The following is a 17,217-nucleotide window of genomic DNA, read 5'->3' as shown; positions in this document are numbered from 1 at the left end:
CGTTATTTCAAACTCAAAAGTTAATATTGGGCGCAACTCTTACTACTGACACATTACAGGGTGGTTTTGAGAGGATTGTGCAGCCTAAAGTCGGGCATTGGGAAAAGGAGTGCACAGGAAGATGGATCTTGCGAGAAGCTCTATAGTGACATTCCATAGAGGGTGCTAACAAGGGTTGGGGCATGGAGCCTCTCACTGACCCCCTGAATCCAGTCCCACACTTGGCATAATGAGTTAATCAAATGTCACTTTTATGTCTAATTCCTAACTCCAAGCAGACCCGTTTCCTTTGTTGCACCTAACTTGCCTAGTGAAAGCGGTGGTCGAGCAGTCATGGTTGACTCTCATGAAGAGAGTTGGGTAGGAGATTGTGTGCGCGCAGGTGAAACATGTAGTACTGCTCTCAAAATTGCCCTCCTCCCTTAGACCATTTCTTCATGCTGTACTTGCTTGATTCAAGTGGTGTTGATTCTGGTTTATATTCTTGCCTCATCTACCGGGCAAGAAACTAAAGGATCTGGCTGATGCTGAAGGTGAGAGCCATGCTTGGCATTGGGATAAGAAGGACCTGATGGTAGTCGTTGGCCCATGCAGCAAGTCTGGGAACACTATGATGAGAAGATATTGCAGCCTATAAAGCTCTCCCTTGGCGCTTCCTCTTTATAGTTTTTAGTAGTTTTTAATTTGTGGTGATTGTGTTGATCAAGCACAGTTAATAGTCATAAAAAATCGTGGTTGTCTAGCACAAGTACTTCCCAAGATGTGTGACTGCCACACATGCTAGTAGTAAAACAATATATTGATGAGAAAGAAACTCAAGTGCGCCAACCTGGTTTGTGAGATGTTAGTTGGTGAGTCAATTAAAGAAATAATACATAGAAACTTTCTTGAGATTTAAAAAAAGGGGGGAATCCAGTTTTATTTGTTGCATAAAGAATAATGAAAACGTTGGGTGTTACATCACACCTTATAGTGTATGCTCCAATCAGATTAATGGTGAAAATAGGTTATCACAATATAGCTTATATAGCAAATGATACTCTCGATATTCTCAACACATGTTTCCCCATTGATTGTAGCAATGGTTCATCAGGAGAAAATAAGGGGATTCCTAATTCGTTTTTTCAAAAAGTGTTACTTATTTTGCCCATTCAATAGATTTTGAATGATACAGGTAATCTAATTAATTCAGTGGAAATCCTGTGCCAAGTTGTGTTAAAGATCAGCCCATGTTAAGACTTTAAAGTTTAGATGTACGCCATGATAAACACAAAGAAGCTGGTGTCCTGGTAGATGCACCTCAAACCAGGTTGGCGCACTTGAGTTTCCTTATCAATATATTTTTTGGGAACACTATGATGCCTGGTAAAAGTGTCAGGAGCAGAGGTATCAAATTTGGTCGCTGGATGCACAGTCCACTTGGCACAGCACTAATTGGTTCCCTCGCTTAAGTGCGCATAGTGCTGAGGCCGAGGGCATGTCTGTTTTTGTTGAATTTACCGGAAAGGGTTTCTGTTTTGGATGTTGGGGCTTGAGCTTCCTGCTGCACCTTCTTTGCCTGGGTCCCCTTTCCAAGAGCTGAAGTATTCTTGAAGCGATGTTGAATGGCAGGGCAGATGGATTTATGATCGTAGAAGACTGGGTGAGGAATCTCAGGGTAACTCCTCTATTATGATCTTTTAATTTTCTTAGGTGTGGGATTGGACAGGGACGCAAGTTTTCTGTTTGTAGCCTAAGTAAGCTAGGTTGTATTTTACAATTTGTGCTGTTGCACATGAAGCCTGTTTGCAATTGTTCTGTGATTGTGCTAGACTAATGGCGTGTGCAGCTAGACCAGATAGTTGTTAGTAGCTCAGGGATGCGTAGCTCCTGTTTACCTCAACCAGGATACTTTCCCTCAAAATAACTGATTTAAGACAAAGACCGACTTCTTTTTTGCCTGCCTGGATACTGGTTATTATGTTTCGTGGTCGGTATAGAATTCAGAATGACAAATATTAGGGCTGTTTTTAAATATCTGAATGTGCTTTTGGATCACTACGTGGCCTTTGCAAAAACATTCCAAGTGAAGTGAACTTTGTGGTCTGTGTGGTAGGTCAGAATCAGGAGACTTACTTGGAGACATAAGTCTTTTTTTATTCTTTCAACAAACGGGTCTACTTATTCTCTATACCTGGGGAATTTCCCAATAAAAGGGGTGGCTGTTTGCTTCGGACCCCCACCCATTTTGGACTTGTAACCATAGGCCCTTCCCTGGCTTTACAGTTCCAGGTTTTACAGTTCAGGCACTGCTGTAATGCCGTCACAGGCTCTCCCTTTTCAAAAAGGCTATCTTTTCCCCTTCAGAGGTGGCAGGGTCTGGGGGGCGGGGGGTGAGTGTTTCGTCTTTCTTGTTTCCTCAGTCTGTATTTCTTTTAGTCTCTTCCTCCCCACTCTGGGGCTTTGCTCCTTCTTGTCCCCACTCTGGGATTATGTCCACCCCCCCCAAGCCCCAAACTCTGGGGCTCTCCTCATTGTCCACTCTGGGTGTTCTTCCTTCTCTGGGCCTGTTTCTTTTCTCACCCTCCACTCTGGGGTTTCTGTATTCTCCCCCCTCTCCGGGGTCAGTTTCCTTCTCTCTCTCCTTCCTGGGGCTTTTCTGTGTTCTCCCTACTCTGGGACTTCTCAGCGTGTTCCCTACTGTGGGGTTTGGTGTCATTCTCCTTTCTGCTCTGGGGCTCGTTGGTGCTCCCCCCACCTTGCGTCTTCTCTAAGCTCTCCCCTGTCTGGGCCCAGCCTCTTCCTCTCGGCCCTATGTCCTCTCCCCATCCTGAGGTCCTCCCTTCTCTTCCTCGCTTTACATTTCTCCCTCGAGCCACCACATACCACCTTCTGCCTTGTGGTGCAAGTCTCTCAGATGCAGAGCCACTTAAATGAGTCACCTGGGTTTCGTGTTGGAAGCTGTCACTTCTCATCTCGTGCTTGCTTCGTGCCGACATGTGACTGTGGCTTTCCCTTAGCCCCCACGGCTCAGCACACCAAGGTTCCACGTTCTCGTCTGCTTTGCCAAGCCATACGCCTCTGGCTACTCCTCCGCAATGCGCTGCTGCCTTCCCACAGCGCAGACTACTGGTTGGAACGCCCAAGTCTGCCGTAATCTCTTCCCAGCCCCACCTCTTCCAGACCTTCCGGCTCACTTCACCTCCTCTGGATTCTTTCAGCAGTGCTTCTGATTGGTTATTAAGTGATGCTTCTCCAGGGGATGGTCCACTCGCTTTTCCACTGTCTCCCGGGAGGACTGGGGATTGTTGGAGTTAGAAACCAAACCAGCCATGACAAAGCTGGAATTTAGGATTATCATACATCTCGGCTCCCACGTATCCCAAAAGGTCTTAGTCGTTGGGGGAAGGGATGGTGACTGGTGCCCCTTTCTGGGGATTTCCTGTCCCCTGTGGGTGGGGTGATCCCACTTGCCATGTCTCCTACAGCGTGTTCATTGTAGCAGGCTCACCTCCTTAGTCCCAAAGGTGTTGGATTCCCCTTGTAGAGAAGTGACAATCTCCTTGTAATCATCACACCTTGTATTTTTATCAATTTCTGACTTCTTGGATTTCATGCCCTGGTCGTGATCCAGTTATCATCCTGGCAGTAGAGGATCTTACAGCATGATGTACTTCTGGTGTTACTGATGTGCCTAAGAGTAGAATAAATGCTGGAGCTTCACTATCAGGAGTTGCAGACCAGTGTCCAGAGGAGACAGTCCAGGTAGCAGAGGGACTTCTTGGAGTGCCAACATTATTTCGGGGTTTCCTTGGGTTAAAGTTCAGTTATTTACATTGTTAGTAACTACATGTCACAGGCTAAATTGGTTACCATAGGCACTCGTTCTTTACTTCCACCTCAGTCTTCTTTCTGCTCAGGCACTTAGCAAGAAGGATTTCCTGGGAGTTAGGGGATCATTATGCCAGAAGCGTAGACTGGAATTCACACCCAACCTACCCACTACTCCATCTGCTCTGTCAAACTCGTCCCTCTCTCATGTGCACAATTCCCACCCCTCACCTACCTCTACACCACTGTCTGCATCTTTCACTTTACTGACCCAATTGGCCACTTTTCTAATTTAATCCTTCCTCCCGCCGATTCATCATGCTCGATAAATATCTTCCTCTGTTTTCACCACTGTTGGCTGTCTTCAAAAACGTTTTCACCCACCAGTGGCCACCTTACATCTCTGCGTCTTCTTCACCAGTGTTCGCCCATGATTGCGCAATTGGCATTGATTGAGCAATTGGCACTGTGTGACCTTGGTTCCCTTTTTCAGCATACTCAATACACTTATCAGGAATGCCTTTAGTGTTTTTTAATTGACTGTTGTGCTGAAAACCAAGGTGGGTTTTAAGACCTGTAGAGACTGCTCAAAGCTGATGTCGCTCACTGATACCCCCCCTCCCCCACCCCCATATGATTTGTCTTTACAGCCTGGTGGAGGAACACAATACAGAAGTCTACGGTATGTGCCAGTCCATGCATGGAAAGGCTCTTCAGGAATGTGTCACTAAATTGTATACTATCCTCCGCAGGGGCAGGAAGTACACTTCCTCCCAGTCCTACTGTAGTGGCACCTGCTTCCAAAGAGGCTTGGTCTTTGGAGGAGACAATAGTGGTGTACTGCTTGATGGAGGTAAAAAGTCAAGCTGATTCCAGCTCACACTAAGGTGACGAGAAAGAGAAAGGGTCTCAAAAGTCGTGCCCATCCAGCAAATATTCTTGACGTCATGCAGCCTCCTCTTCTTTTTTTTTTTTTTTTTTTTTTTTTAAACATGTTTAGTTTTCAGGTTTAATGAATCATCATAGCATATCATTATAGAATGTCTCAGCGTCCCCCAACTTTCCAACCCGCCTCTCCCCGAACCCAACGTTGGTAAAACTAGTCCCAACTTGAACATGTTACTTCAACTATCACAGATTACGCATCGTTCAATTTTTCATGCTCTAGGTGATTTTCAGACCAGCACTTGTCTAGTGGCGGTTTTGTTCTAGCACCGTATGCTTCTTCCATCGCTCAGGTATGTTCAGAGAAGTTTGAATCATGGAGGTTTATCATCGGGGGAGACAAACATATCCTGCAGTATTGAGTTTCACATTGTTGGGTCAATGGAGCTTTCTCTTCTTCCTGTATGTAGCGCCTCCTGCCAGACTGCCGTTTCCGCAATGGTCCACCTCTGTAGGTCTTTCCACCATGTCTCTATGCTCGGTCCCATCGTCGCCTTCCAGCCCATTGCTATTCGTCTCCAGGCTACCGCCCATGCTAGGTTTATCATTTTTGCCATTGGTTTGTTTTTGCTCGGGAAGTTATAAATGCCTGGTAGACAGGCTTCCATAGTCCATGTTTTCCCTTTTACTCCTTTGTCTCTTAACCATTTCTCAATCTTCTCCCAGTAGGATCGAACTTTCAAGCAGTGCCAAAACATGTGTCCGATGTCTGCATTTTCCGCCCCACATTTCGGACACGTTTGCATGGTAGAACCTGGGAAACATGCTATTTTCTCTCGGGTGAGATATGCCCGTTGGAGTATATAGAATTGCTGCTTTAGCCTAGAGTTTCTTGATACAGTTTTTGGGTAGAGCTTTGCTTTCTCCCAGTCTTTATCTGTTATTTATTTTCCCACTATTCGCTCCAAGTCTTGCCTTCCCTTGTTTTTATCTCTAGGGAGTTCTTCCAGTAGTGTCTGGTAAATTCTAGATACCATGTGTCCTCCCTCTGATACATCGTAGAGAAGACCCAGCGTCAGATTTTCTGTCTGTCGTTCTGCAGAAGTCGGCCCTCTGGTGTTCAACTGTTTGAGTAGCCGTGCATAGTTTATGTATTGGCCTCAATATAGCTCATGGGACTCTATCAGTTCCTGAAACCTTAGTATCTCTCCTCCTGGTGCTAGGTCTTCAATGGTGATAATACCCTTGGATTCTTAATGATTCCTACTTTGTTGGAGGTTTTCTATTGTGGTACCATTGAGTGCCGCCAGTGGTATCTGAGGGGAGTACGGCTCCTTGAGTTTCAGCAGTTTCTGTGTTCTCTTCCACATCTGCTTCCCTAAATGCAGAGGCATGGGGGCATTCAAGGTCTCTACTTCTTTTATCCATAATGCTTCGTTCAGGAGGTACGTGGAAACAGCATTTTGCAGGAGTGTATGTTCTATGGTTTCTGTGTCGGCCAGCCAGTTAGCTACTTGCTGCAATTGTGCAGCTAGATACTATAGTTCGAAGTGTGGAAGTCTCTGCCCTCCTTCGGTGTATTCTTTACAAAGTGTTTCCATAGCTACTCTTTTTCTCCCTCTCCCCCATATGAAGCTGCTTAATGTAGTGTTAAGATCTGTGAAACACTTCTGTGGAATGAGCTCGGGCACATTACAAAAGTGGTACAATAGTCTAGGCAGTACAATCATCTTGACTAACGCCACTGACGGGAAGCTTTTCCCAGAATCTAATGGAGGCATCTATACCGTGTGTGGCTCGCTGCGTGTTGGCTATAGATGTGTCTTTTTGTGAGTGGTGGATGTTCAGACCTAGGTAGTGAAACGTGCGTGTGTTCTATTTCAGTTCTAAGCACGGGAGTTGGTCTACTGTGTGTCCCGCCCACCCTGCAAGAGGGAACATGCATGATTTGTCTCTGCTAATGGCTATCCCAGAGAGGCGCGCAAAGTTGTCTAGTACCTCAAAGTGTGATCCTAGAGTGTCTTCTGGGTTTTGTATGTATAAGAGAATGTCGTCTGCATAGATGGATATGACGTGTGTAACCACATTAATAAGTAACCCAGTATCTCGAAACCTGTCCCTCATGTATATGGCCAAGGGTTCTAACGCCAAGATGTAGAAAAGCGGCGAGAGCGGGCAGCCATGCTTGGTTCCTCGAGAGATCCGAAATGGGGCTGAAATGTATTTCCCAGTTCGTACTCGGGCTGTTGGTGTCGTATACAGCATTCAGATCCATCTCATGAACCTATGGCCTATCCCATAGTGTTCCAGCGTAGCAAATAACCACTCCCATTTTACAAAATCAAAGGCCTTTATAGCATCAAAGGCCGCACCATGTAGCCTCCTCAACCTCTAAAAAGTAGAAGTCACTCCTGTTCTGTGGATGCTCCTGGAGTGACTGGTTCCCTCCAGTGGCTGTTTTTCTCCCTGCATGTAAGGGTCTCAGCACTTTCAGGCTCCTCTCTGCAACAGAAGCTCCAAGACCATTGGTTCTATTTTTCTGGCAGCAAGGTGGGGTTAGCAGCAAACCAAGCACGTTCAGAGCCCTGTATGTATTAACGTGTTCATCCCCCAGAATAATGCCTTAAGAGCCACACTGGGTCTAAACAAATATGACCACATCACTGAAGCCAGGCTATCAGCACACTGGCTCCCAGTCTGAGAACGGATCAAATTTAAGATCCTCCCAATCACCCACCGCTACCTTGACAACACCGCCCGTGCTACCTGTCTGAGAGACTGTCCAACCCAGCCACGGCTGGCCCTATTGGGCTGCTTACGCTAACTGCTTATGTACTCCTAGATTCAAGCTGGCCAAAGCCAGAGGCTCCACTTTCCCAGTCTCTGCGGCTACGCTGTGGAACAACCTTTCCCCTGCCTTGAGTTTGGAGCTCTGCTACACTGTGTTCCGTAAGAGACTGAAAACCTACTGATTTCATTAGCAGCACTTATCATGCTAACGGTCTGTAACGTACTAAGCTGCATCCAGCACTTAGACGCCCACGGGTTAAGTGTGCTGTACAAATGTATAAATTAATGTATCCAACAAACGATTGGGACTCTTGGATTAAGGGAGATGCTGCAGATTTCCATCTGTGGTTTCCTTGTCCCCTAAAGGAGGATGCAGAGGTCGCCTCCAGTGAGATCCTGCTTGTCCTATTCCCTAGTGAGTGTTACGTTGCATGCTCACCTCCCTAGTCCCAAAGAGGGTGGTTCCTCCTTGAGGAGAAAGGACGAATTCCCTGGATTTATCGGTAGTATCCTGTGCTGTTGACTCATGCGAAGCCAGTGATAGTTTGATCTTCGTATTGTGGTCCACTGTCCCCTGAAAGAGGTACTTCAGTCTTTTAATCTGGCAATGATAGCCACATCGTTAAGACCAATGTGCTCTGCTGTGACCTTGCAAAGCAGGATTGTCCGCCCTGCCCCCCCCACTCCCTACAACGTACCCAAGCTTACTATCCACACACCCTACTCCAGAGAGTCTGGAAGTTTATACCTCTGTGGTGGGGCAGACGTCGGACACAGTTCCCTTCTTGCCCTCCAGATTGGAAAAGCAAGAATGTGGATGTTATTGGGCGAAAGGTGTTCACTTCTGGAAGCCAGTCCTTGACCGAAGTGTACACACTATGTGCGCCCTGACTAAGAGCACCCTCTGTACAATGAAGTCTCAAAGGCAGCAGAGAATCTCCCCTTGGCTTCACCTCCCCTTAGTTTCTCTTGTCGGGTCGGGAGCTAGACTGCGCTGAGAGCCATGGGTGTGGGCTCTGTCATCCACATGTGGTATTCATGCTAACGTTTGCTTTTGCTCCTGAAGTCCAGGTTAAACTCTTGGATATGCACTTTGACTGTGACAGTCTATTCACTGAAAAGGCGGATGAGTTTCTGGAGAAATGTAAGCAATTGTTAAATCCCTTGGGTTAGCCGTCCAACAGTCTAGCTCCTCTCCCTACACAGGTTGTTTCTTTCAGGGTTTTTTTCCTCCCTCGCCCACCGGAGCAGAAGCAGGAGCCCTCAGAAAAATAAAGTTGTTTACATTTTTCCTGCCAAAGTAGAGGTTGAGGAGCAAATATGGGTGGAGTTGCCTTGGCCTCCGACCCGTTGCGACCCCATGTCCAAAACCCTCTACTACTCATAGGGGAGGCTGTCCTTACAAGTCAGTGAGTTATCAGTGCCCACTTACGATGCCATAGCCTTCCAGGTATTCTCGACAGAATATTACCTACTGTTCATTTAACACCCAAGCTGTCCTCTTTCTTACTTTTCCCTTCTCGCTCTCACCTCTTTCGAGGTGCCCTGCTCCTGGTTGAAGGGCCTTAACCTTCATGCATGGCTTCTGAGAGGCTACGATATAAGGAGTGGGATTTGTAGCACAATGTCCTCCTCTCCATTAGGATTAATAACACTAAGTCTATTTATGCCTTCAGGGTAGTGTACATTTTCATCCTGGTGAGGGACAAGAGCCTAGATCCTTTTGCTTGTCCTACCGCTGCTGCTTGTTTTGTATTCTGTTTGACCTGGCTGGGCCTGTACATCGGTACTGTGAAGGGGCACCTGTCAATTTGTTCACTCTTGCAGGGATTGGTTGACCAGTTAAAGACAGTAATGGCCCAAAATGTCGTCCTAATAATTGTGATGGCCGAAATGTCTGACTTTTTTTTTTAACACCCCCTTTATACCACATATATATGTGGGGGAGGTATGGGATATTATAGTAATATGGGGAGGGTTGCAGGGGTCACATCTATGTGGTGTAAAGGGTGTTTAATTTAAAAAGAAAAGTCTGCATTTTCGGCCGTCGCAATTATGGGAGTTGCAGTGATGACATAGATCCGTTAAGACTATGCCACTTGGTTGTTCCAGCGTGGGACTTCAATCCTGCATTGACTTCGTTGGTGGCGATTCAGTTTGAGCACCTTCATTTCTTTTCTTTTTTTGTATAGTGCCTTTCACCATATTGATAGTCCCAAAGCGCTGTCTGGTTGAACGCCCTGAGAGGAACCTGAGTCCAAATTTGGGAGAAAATGGAGGTGCTATTATGCCTATGTGCATTTCAGCCATTACAGTTATGGTGGCCAAGACCCTGCTAGTCACTCATGTATGAATGGCATGCGGATGGGCGCAGCAGAGGTAAACTATGTACCAAACAGGGTGGATTGTGTTTAAGGAGATCGAGAATTATGTTGGGAGCTAAAATTCTAATTGTTGTCGTTAAAGGTAGCTTCATTCTTATGGCAGAGGTGTTGTGCAATAGTGCTTGTGTTATATGTGAGAGCGGATTGTGTGGAATGAGCCTGCGCTTTCCACCAAGTTACGATGGTGCAGAGTGCGTAGGGAGAATATGGGTTAGCTGTACAAACAATGTTTACATTCTGGGTTCTGTTTATGTACAAAGAGCAGTGCTACATATAACCTAGATTCAAAAAGGAGAAGCAGGCCTAAAATGCATAGAAAGACGTATTATGAACAAAATTAGGAACTCTCAGCGATTTAAAAGGGGAGCAGGGGCTAAAATGCATAGACAGATGTAATATGAACAAAATTAGGAAAACGCTGAGATTTAAAAGGGGAACAGGGGCTAAAATGCATAGACCGACATTGAGTGATTGATTTTAGAAGCTCCTTATGCCCGAGTCCGTTCAGTGAGGTAAGTTAGACAGGCTTTTGTAAAAGGAATTGACGCCTGGCTAGAGCCTTAATACTTTCCCGACTCGACTACTGTAATGCCCTATACAGTGGTGCCAATAAAGCCATCACCCAAAGACTCCAAACACTACAAAATAATGCTCTTAGAGCTGCATTAGGCATAAAGAAGAGGGAGCATATCTCCTCTATTAGGCGGCAACACAAATGGCTATCCACGGACAATAAAATCCACCTAAAGATGATCTCCTTGACCCATAAGGCCCTAAATAATGCTGCTCCTAGTTACTTGACAGACAAAATAAAAAGAAAAACATCTACTAGACCCATGAGACTCGCCAATTCCAATTGCCTGGTAGTACCCAGATTTAGACTTGCCAAAATCGGTGGCGCAAGCTTCCCTGTGAGAGCTGCCAACTTGTGGAACGCTCTGCCACCCAACCCTTCCCACACTTCAGAAGGAACTTCATCAAACACATTAACACTAACAATGACTAGACACCTGTAATGAACCTTCACAAGTGTAGCCCTACTTAATGTACTCAGATGAATGTAACCCTATGTTTATAACCGCTAACTCTGTATATTGCTAACTGTACATTCATGTAAATACTGCAACCGCTAACTGTACATTCTTGTAATATTGTAATACGTAATATTGTAATCTTATTCATGTAGATTTGTAACATCGTAAGCCTCGCATATACTTGCTGCTGCGCCCGGTAACCCATGGGTCTGGAGCGCATTATAAATAAATAAATAAATAAATGTGACAAGACCTTGCTTCTGGGAGATGCCATCAACCTTGCTAGGGTAAAGCTTTAGATATTCAACATGAGTCACCTGAGCGGTTTTCTGCAAACTGTGACTGACTGGAAGAAAACCCACCCAGGACCAAGAGGACATCAAAATAGCAGAGTTGTCCATACAGACTGTGAATAATGCCACAGGGTGAGAGCCCCGGTGACGATCTATAACAAATAGTTCTCTTTGTGAAGAAAGAAAAAAAAGACCACTATATTTATCTTTACCTTTAAAATCACTCTCTCTGAAATCTGGCCTCCAACCCTGGTCTCCCTATAGCTGATACCTACACCAGCGCCTCTTCCAGACAGACACTCACAAACATCCTCTTTGTTGTTCCGTCGCCGGATCTATGGACCCCCCCATATGATCTCTGCACCCTGTCCTGTCTCCTCCGCTCCCATTAATGGTGGCACTCGTTGGCTTCTTTCGACTCCTCCAGAGTCATCCTTAATGTCTACCTAAATTGCACTGTCACGGTTCAAGGTCCTCAGGCCAATCTCCTCCTTTTCGATAGGCGGTTCCCCCGCCTCATCAACTTCCTTCCATCTCCGGCTGTCCCCTCCTCTCATTCCTTGACTACCTTGACCACTCTTCCCTCCTCCTCTGCCCATCTTCAGGCTACCTCCACAACTCCGCAGGGCGTTCCTCTGATTTGTACCCCTGCCCGGAAGGTCTTTAAAGCTGGCAACCTTCTTCATCTTGCCACTCTCAACTCTTGCTCTGCTGTCAAGCACTCCTCTGACATCTGCCACCTTCTTGAAGAACTGGACCTTGATATCCTTGGTCTTACAGAGACATGGTTCACAGCCAGCTCTGTCACAAGCTATGACACTCTCCTCCCTGATGGCTATAAGATCCTCTCCGCACCCAGAGCCCATCGGCCTGGAGGGTGTGTATCCCTGATCTTTCCTGAGTGGATTCCCTCCACTGTCATTCTCCAGCATGGGGTCTGGCATGGATTCACATGCTCATGAATATTCCCCGTCGTCAGGCTGGGAATCCTCGGTAAAGAAAAAATCAGTATCCGTTTCGTTTCTGATCTGTCTTTCTTAGTAGTAACCAATCACTGAACTCTGGGTCATACTGCCCCCAGCCAATGACTGCCCTCTCCCTAAGCCCCGCCTCTGGCAGCCATCCTCAGATTTTTACCGCACGCTCAAGTGCTGGGAGTCCTCGTGCTTTAGCTCTCGAGTTTTTGCTGCGTTTTCGCGCTTTTTCAGGAGATTTTCTCATTTTCCGGTTTAATCAAGCCTCAAGCTCCACCGTTTCTACTTCCGATAACGGGGACCTGTTTTGGAATTCTTCTACGCCCCTCAAAGGTGAAGTTTTAGTCGAGTTTATGCTTCTTGGAGGATTCCGGAAGATCTGCGGCCTACCTCAACGGACATGGCCCAGGACAAGGGAAGCTCGACGCCCGGATCCAAGCTGTTCAGGTGCTGCCCTGGATGCGGATTACAAAACGTTTTCGCGGAGGACGAGCATTCGCGATGCCTCTACTGCCTTCATGAGGACAAGACTCACGTGGAGAAGGACTGTGCGTTCTGCAAGAACCTTTCAGAACGGACCAAACAAGATCGTCGTTCCTGCCTCACCGCCTGGCTGGAGAAGGGCACAGCAGGGGAGAAGGCGAAGAAAAAGTCTGAGCGGGCTTCTAAGTCCTGTGAGGGCACCCCGGCGACGGGGGCCCAACAGAAGGCCAAGCACTGCGAGTCCGCAGGCACCGGAAGCGCCGAAAGGTCGGGCTCTTCGGCTGCCAAGCAGGGTGCGACTTCCCTGGCACGTTCCACCACGAGCCAGGGCTCTGGTTCGGGGAAGAGGAAGTCCGAGAACCCGGGTAAACTGCTGGAGCGGCCTCGGTCGATCCCGAAAGGGGAGCGAGGCGCTGACCCTCCCCCCAAGGCTAAGGCCCAGGGCGCACCTAAGGTGGTGAGGGCCTTGATCCAGCCGGCAAAGGCCTCTATCGAAGTGGTCGCTGCTACCCTGGCGAAGCCGGCTGAGACTACGCCAGTGGAAACGGCCTCTGGGCCCAGAGTATCCCTGCCACCGCGGAAGGAATCCTCTTTCCATCCCATCGTTAAGACCCCCGTGAAGTCCCCGGCGGAAAAAGAGGGGGGGCGGTGGCCATTACAGACTCGGAATCAGCCTCTGAGGAGGAGCTGGTGGAAACCGAGAAGGGCCTCAACGAGAGGTTCATAGGCCTCAACGAGAGGTTCGAGAAGGTTCGATCCCAGGGGGCGGTCCCCGCTGACGTGATCAAAGATAGCAACGATGGTGACGAAGAGGGCCCAGTGGAGCGGCCATCCCGTCCGTGGCAGCGATTACCCGAGCCCCAGGATAGCTCGGCGGCCATTTTGTTGGCGATCCAATCCTTATTTATCAAGATAAGGACGAGATTACCACGGACCCCGGTGGAGGATCCAGAACCAGGCCCATCGGGAAACCCTCCGAACAAGCGGAGGAGGGTCCACCCCTCTCTGCCCTTCGTGCCCGCGAGGCCTGTGGACCCCTCATCCCCCTCGCCGGACCCTAGAGAGGATACGGCGACGGATACAGCGACACGGACGGGGATGGACGACGACGGCGGCGATGACACAGCGGACATCCCGTCATAACCCCCCCACCCCGCGGGCTTCTCCGGCCGACGAAATTGGCTCCTTCCACGCCTTGATAACCAGGGCATCCGAGCTCTTCCAGCTCTGCCCTGAAGAACAAAAAAAGGAAGGGTTTCTTTACCAATGACAAGAGGCCAAGAGGAAGACGGTCCTCGCGGTGCCTTTGCTCGATGACATCTGGGATGAGGGGCTTGCTGTCCTCAACCCTTCCACGACACCCGCCAAGAGGGACAGGTACGAGAAGAAGTACCGAGTCCCCGATGCCGCCCCCTTGTGCCTCAGGGCCAACCCACGCCGGACTCTGCCGTCTCGGCAGTGGCTAAGAAGTAAGCAGCGGGCGCGGCGGCTTCAACTTCCACTTCCTCGCCGGACAGCGAGGGCAAGAAGTTGGACTCCATGGGACGACAAGTCATCTCGGCGGTGATGACGATTAAGGCGGCCAATGCCTTAGCGATCGTGGCCCACTACGACAGGGAGCTCTGGTTCAAGATAGCTCCCCTGCTAGACTTCCTACCTGACGACAAGAGGGCGGAGGCCCTAGATATTCTGCAGGAAGGCGAGGTGGCGTCGGATCACGGCTGCAACGGTCATTGCCGATACCGGATTTCGCCAACTGGGCAACAGAGTTTGCCTCAGACGACGAGGATGGCTCAAGGCTACAGACTTTCGCCAGGGCGTCCAGACCAGAGTGTTGGACATGCCGTTCGACGGCAACAACCTTTTTGCTAAGGCGGTGGACAAGTCTCTACAGGCCATCAAGACCGACTCAGAGACGGCCCGGGCCCTAGGGGTGCTTCAACAACGACGGCCTTTTCGGAGCTCCGGAGGCAGACAGAGTGCCTCCAAAGGATCCAGCGGTGGCTCCTCTTCTTACCGCCAGGCGGCCCACTCCTCTTCCCAGGAGGCCTACAGAGGTCGCAGCAAGCAAGGGGGATCCCGCCGTTGTCGCCAAGGAGGCCAAGGCGGCAAGGTCGCCTCCAAGCAAGACTGACCCGGCCGTGTCGTCGGGCCCCCACCGAAGCACCCCGGTGGGAGGCCGGCTGACGAAGTTCATCAGCGTGTAGGAGTCCATCTCCACCGACCGTTGGGTGTTGGACACCCTGGCCAACTGGCACTCGCTGGAATTCCAAAAGAAGTTCCCTCGCAATCCTCCCGTGGCCAGGAAGGAGAATCACGTCCCTCAACTGCTGTTGGAGGTAAGGGCGATGCTCAAGAAAGGAGCCATCGAGCTCGTCCCCAGGAGGCTCTGGGGCTCCGGAGTGTACTCAAGGTACTTCCTCATCAGAAAGAAGACAGGCGGTTGGCGCGCCATCCTGGACCTGCGTCGGTTAAACAAATACATCAAGGCACAGAAATTCAGGATGGTCACCCTCCAGCACGTTCTGGAACAGCTGGAGGAAGGCGACTTCCTATCGTCGTTGGACCTGGAGGATGCTTACTTTCACATCCCCATTCTGAAAGGGCACAGGAAGTTTCTCAGGTTCGTGGTTCAGGGACGCCACTACCAATTCAGAGCCCTACCGTTCGGACTAAAGTCGGCACCCAGGGTATTCACCAAGTGCCTGGCACAAGTGGCGGCGCGGCTGCGCCTGCAGGGGATCCACGTCTACCCCTACCTGGACGACTGGCTAATACGGGCAAGGACAAGGGAACTTGCCGTCGAACACGCAGCGAGGACCGTCTGGTTGCTCACGGAACTGGGGTTCGCCATCAACTACCCCAAATCCCACCTGGTTCCATCGCAAGTAGCACTGTTTCTGGGAGCGAAGCTCGATACAGTGGGGCAATTGGCCTTCTCGTCGGAGGAGAGGACCAAGACCATCCTGGGCAAGGTGCAGCGCCTGTTAGCCACAGACATGGCCAGGGTGAGGTCCATCAAGTCCCTTCTCGGGATGATGTCCTCATGCATCTATCTTGTGCCCCTTTGCAGACTTCGGATGCGGCCGCTACAGGAGTTCCTCGACGCCCGCTGGTTTCAGGCGACGGGCTGCTTCGAGGACAGGATCCCTCTCGACGAGGAGTTCCGTCGGGCGATCCTATGGTGGGGTACCCGTGCTCACCTCACTACAGGCACGGACTTTCAAACCCCGGCGTTTCAGGAGATGGTGACGACGGACGCCTCTCTGGAGGGTTGGGGGGCCCACACCGGAGATCTCCACGCAAGAGGCCTTTGGCTCCCGGAGGAGAGGTCTCTCCACATCAACATTCTGGAGCTCCAAGCAGTGTTATGGGCGCTCAAGTCGTTCCTTCCGTCCCTCAAGGACAAAGTGGTGAGGATCTTCACCGCCACGATGTTCTACATACGGAAGCAAGGGGGCACCAGATCCCCAGCCCTATCCAAGGAGGCTCAGGATCTGTGGCACTGGGCTGTCGCCGGTTGCTTCCACTTGGCAGGAATAGAAAACACCATCGCCGACTCACTCAGCAGGGAGCTGCGCTCGTGCCACGAGTGGGAACTACGCCAGGATCAAGTGGATCGGCTCTTCCAACGATGGGGCAAACCCCAGATCGACCGGTTCGTGACGGCGACAAACCCAAAGTGCCAGAGGTTTGCCAGCAGGTTCCCGCAGCCGAGGAGCATGGGCGATGCTTTCTCGTTCCCCTGGGACGGCCTGTTTCTATACGCGTTCCCTCCGTTGACGTTGCTGCTCCGCCTCATCAACCAGCTCAAGAAGTCCAGGTGCAGAATGATCCTCGTCGCACCGGCGTGGCCGAGGCAGATCTGGTTCCCGGACCTTCTGGACTTGTCAACGTCCCCCACCAGTCAAGCTGTCGGTGGACGCGGATCTTATCTCCAGAGAAGGAGGCGCCATTCTCCATCACGACCCACAGTCGCTGAACTTGCAGGCCTGGCTCCTGCAGCACTAGAGTTTGGAGGGTACGATATCCCGGCTGACTGCAGAGAGGTTTTTGCAAAAACCAGGGCGTCCTCAACTCTCGTGTTACGGTCATAAGTGGAAGAGGTTCTCTGTCTGGTGCCGTGCACAGAACATTAACCATCTGCGGATTACGGCCCCTCAAGTACTGCCATACCTACTGTCGCTGGCCAAAGCTGGACTGGCACACGCCTTTGAAGTTCCTGTCATGGAAGACAGCGTTCCTCGTGGCCATCACCTCCGCACAACGAGTGGGAGAGATCCAGGCCCTATCTTGCAAGCCTCCATACTTGACTTTTCATGACACGAGGGTGGTACTGAGGACGCACCCCTCCTTCATGCCCAAGGTGCCGTCAGACTTTCACTTCAACAAGCCCTTGGTGTTACCAGTTTTCTTCCCGTCGCCTTCGACGCCGGCCGAGAGGACTTTGCACTCGCTGGATGTAGCTAGAGCGCTGAAGTTCTACGTGGACCGCACAAAGAGTTTTCGGAAGACGTCACAACTGTTTGTGAACTTTGGGTCTGTGAATCAAGGGAAGGCTCTC

The sequence above is a fragment of the Ambystoma mexicanum genome, chromosome 8, assembly GCF_040938575.1.
Source record: "Ambystoma mexicanum isolate Mex_15411 chromosome 8, UKY_AmexF1_1, whole genome shotgun sequence".
NCBI classification, from domain to species: domain Eukaryota; kingdom Metazoa; phylum Chordata; class Amphibia; order Caudata; family Ambystomatidae; genus Ambystoma; species Ambystoma mexicanum.
This window is presented reverse-complemented; position numbering follows the sequence as displayed.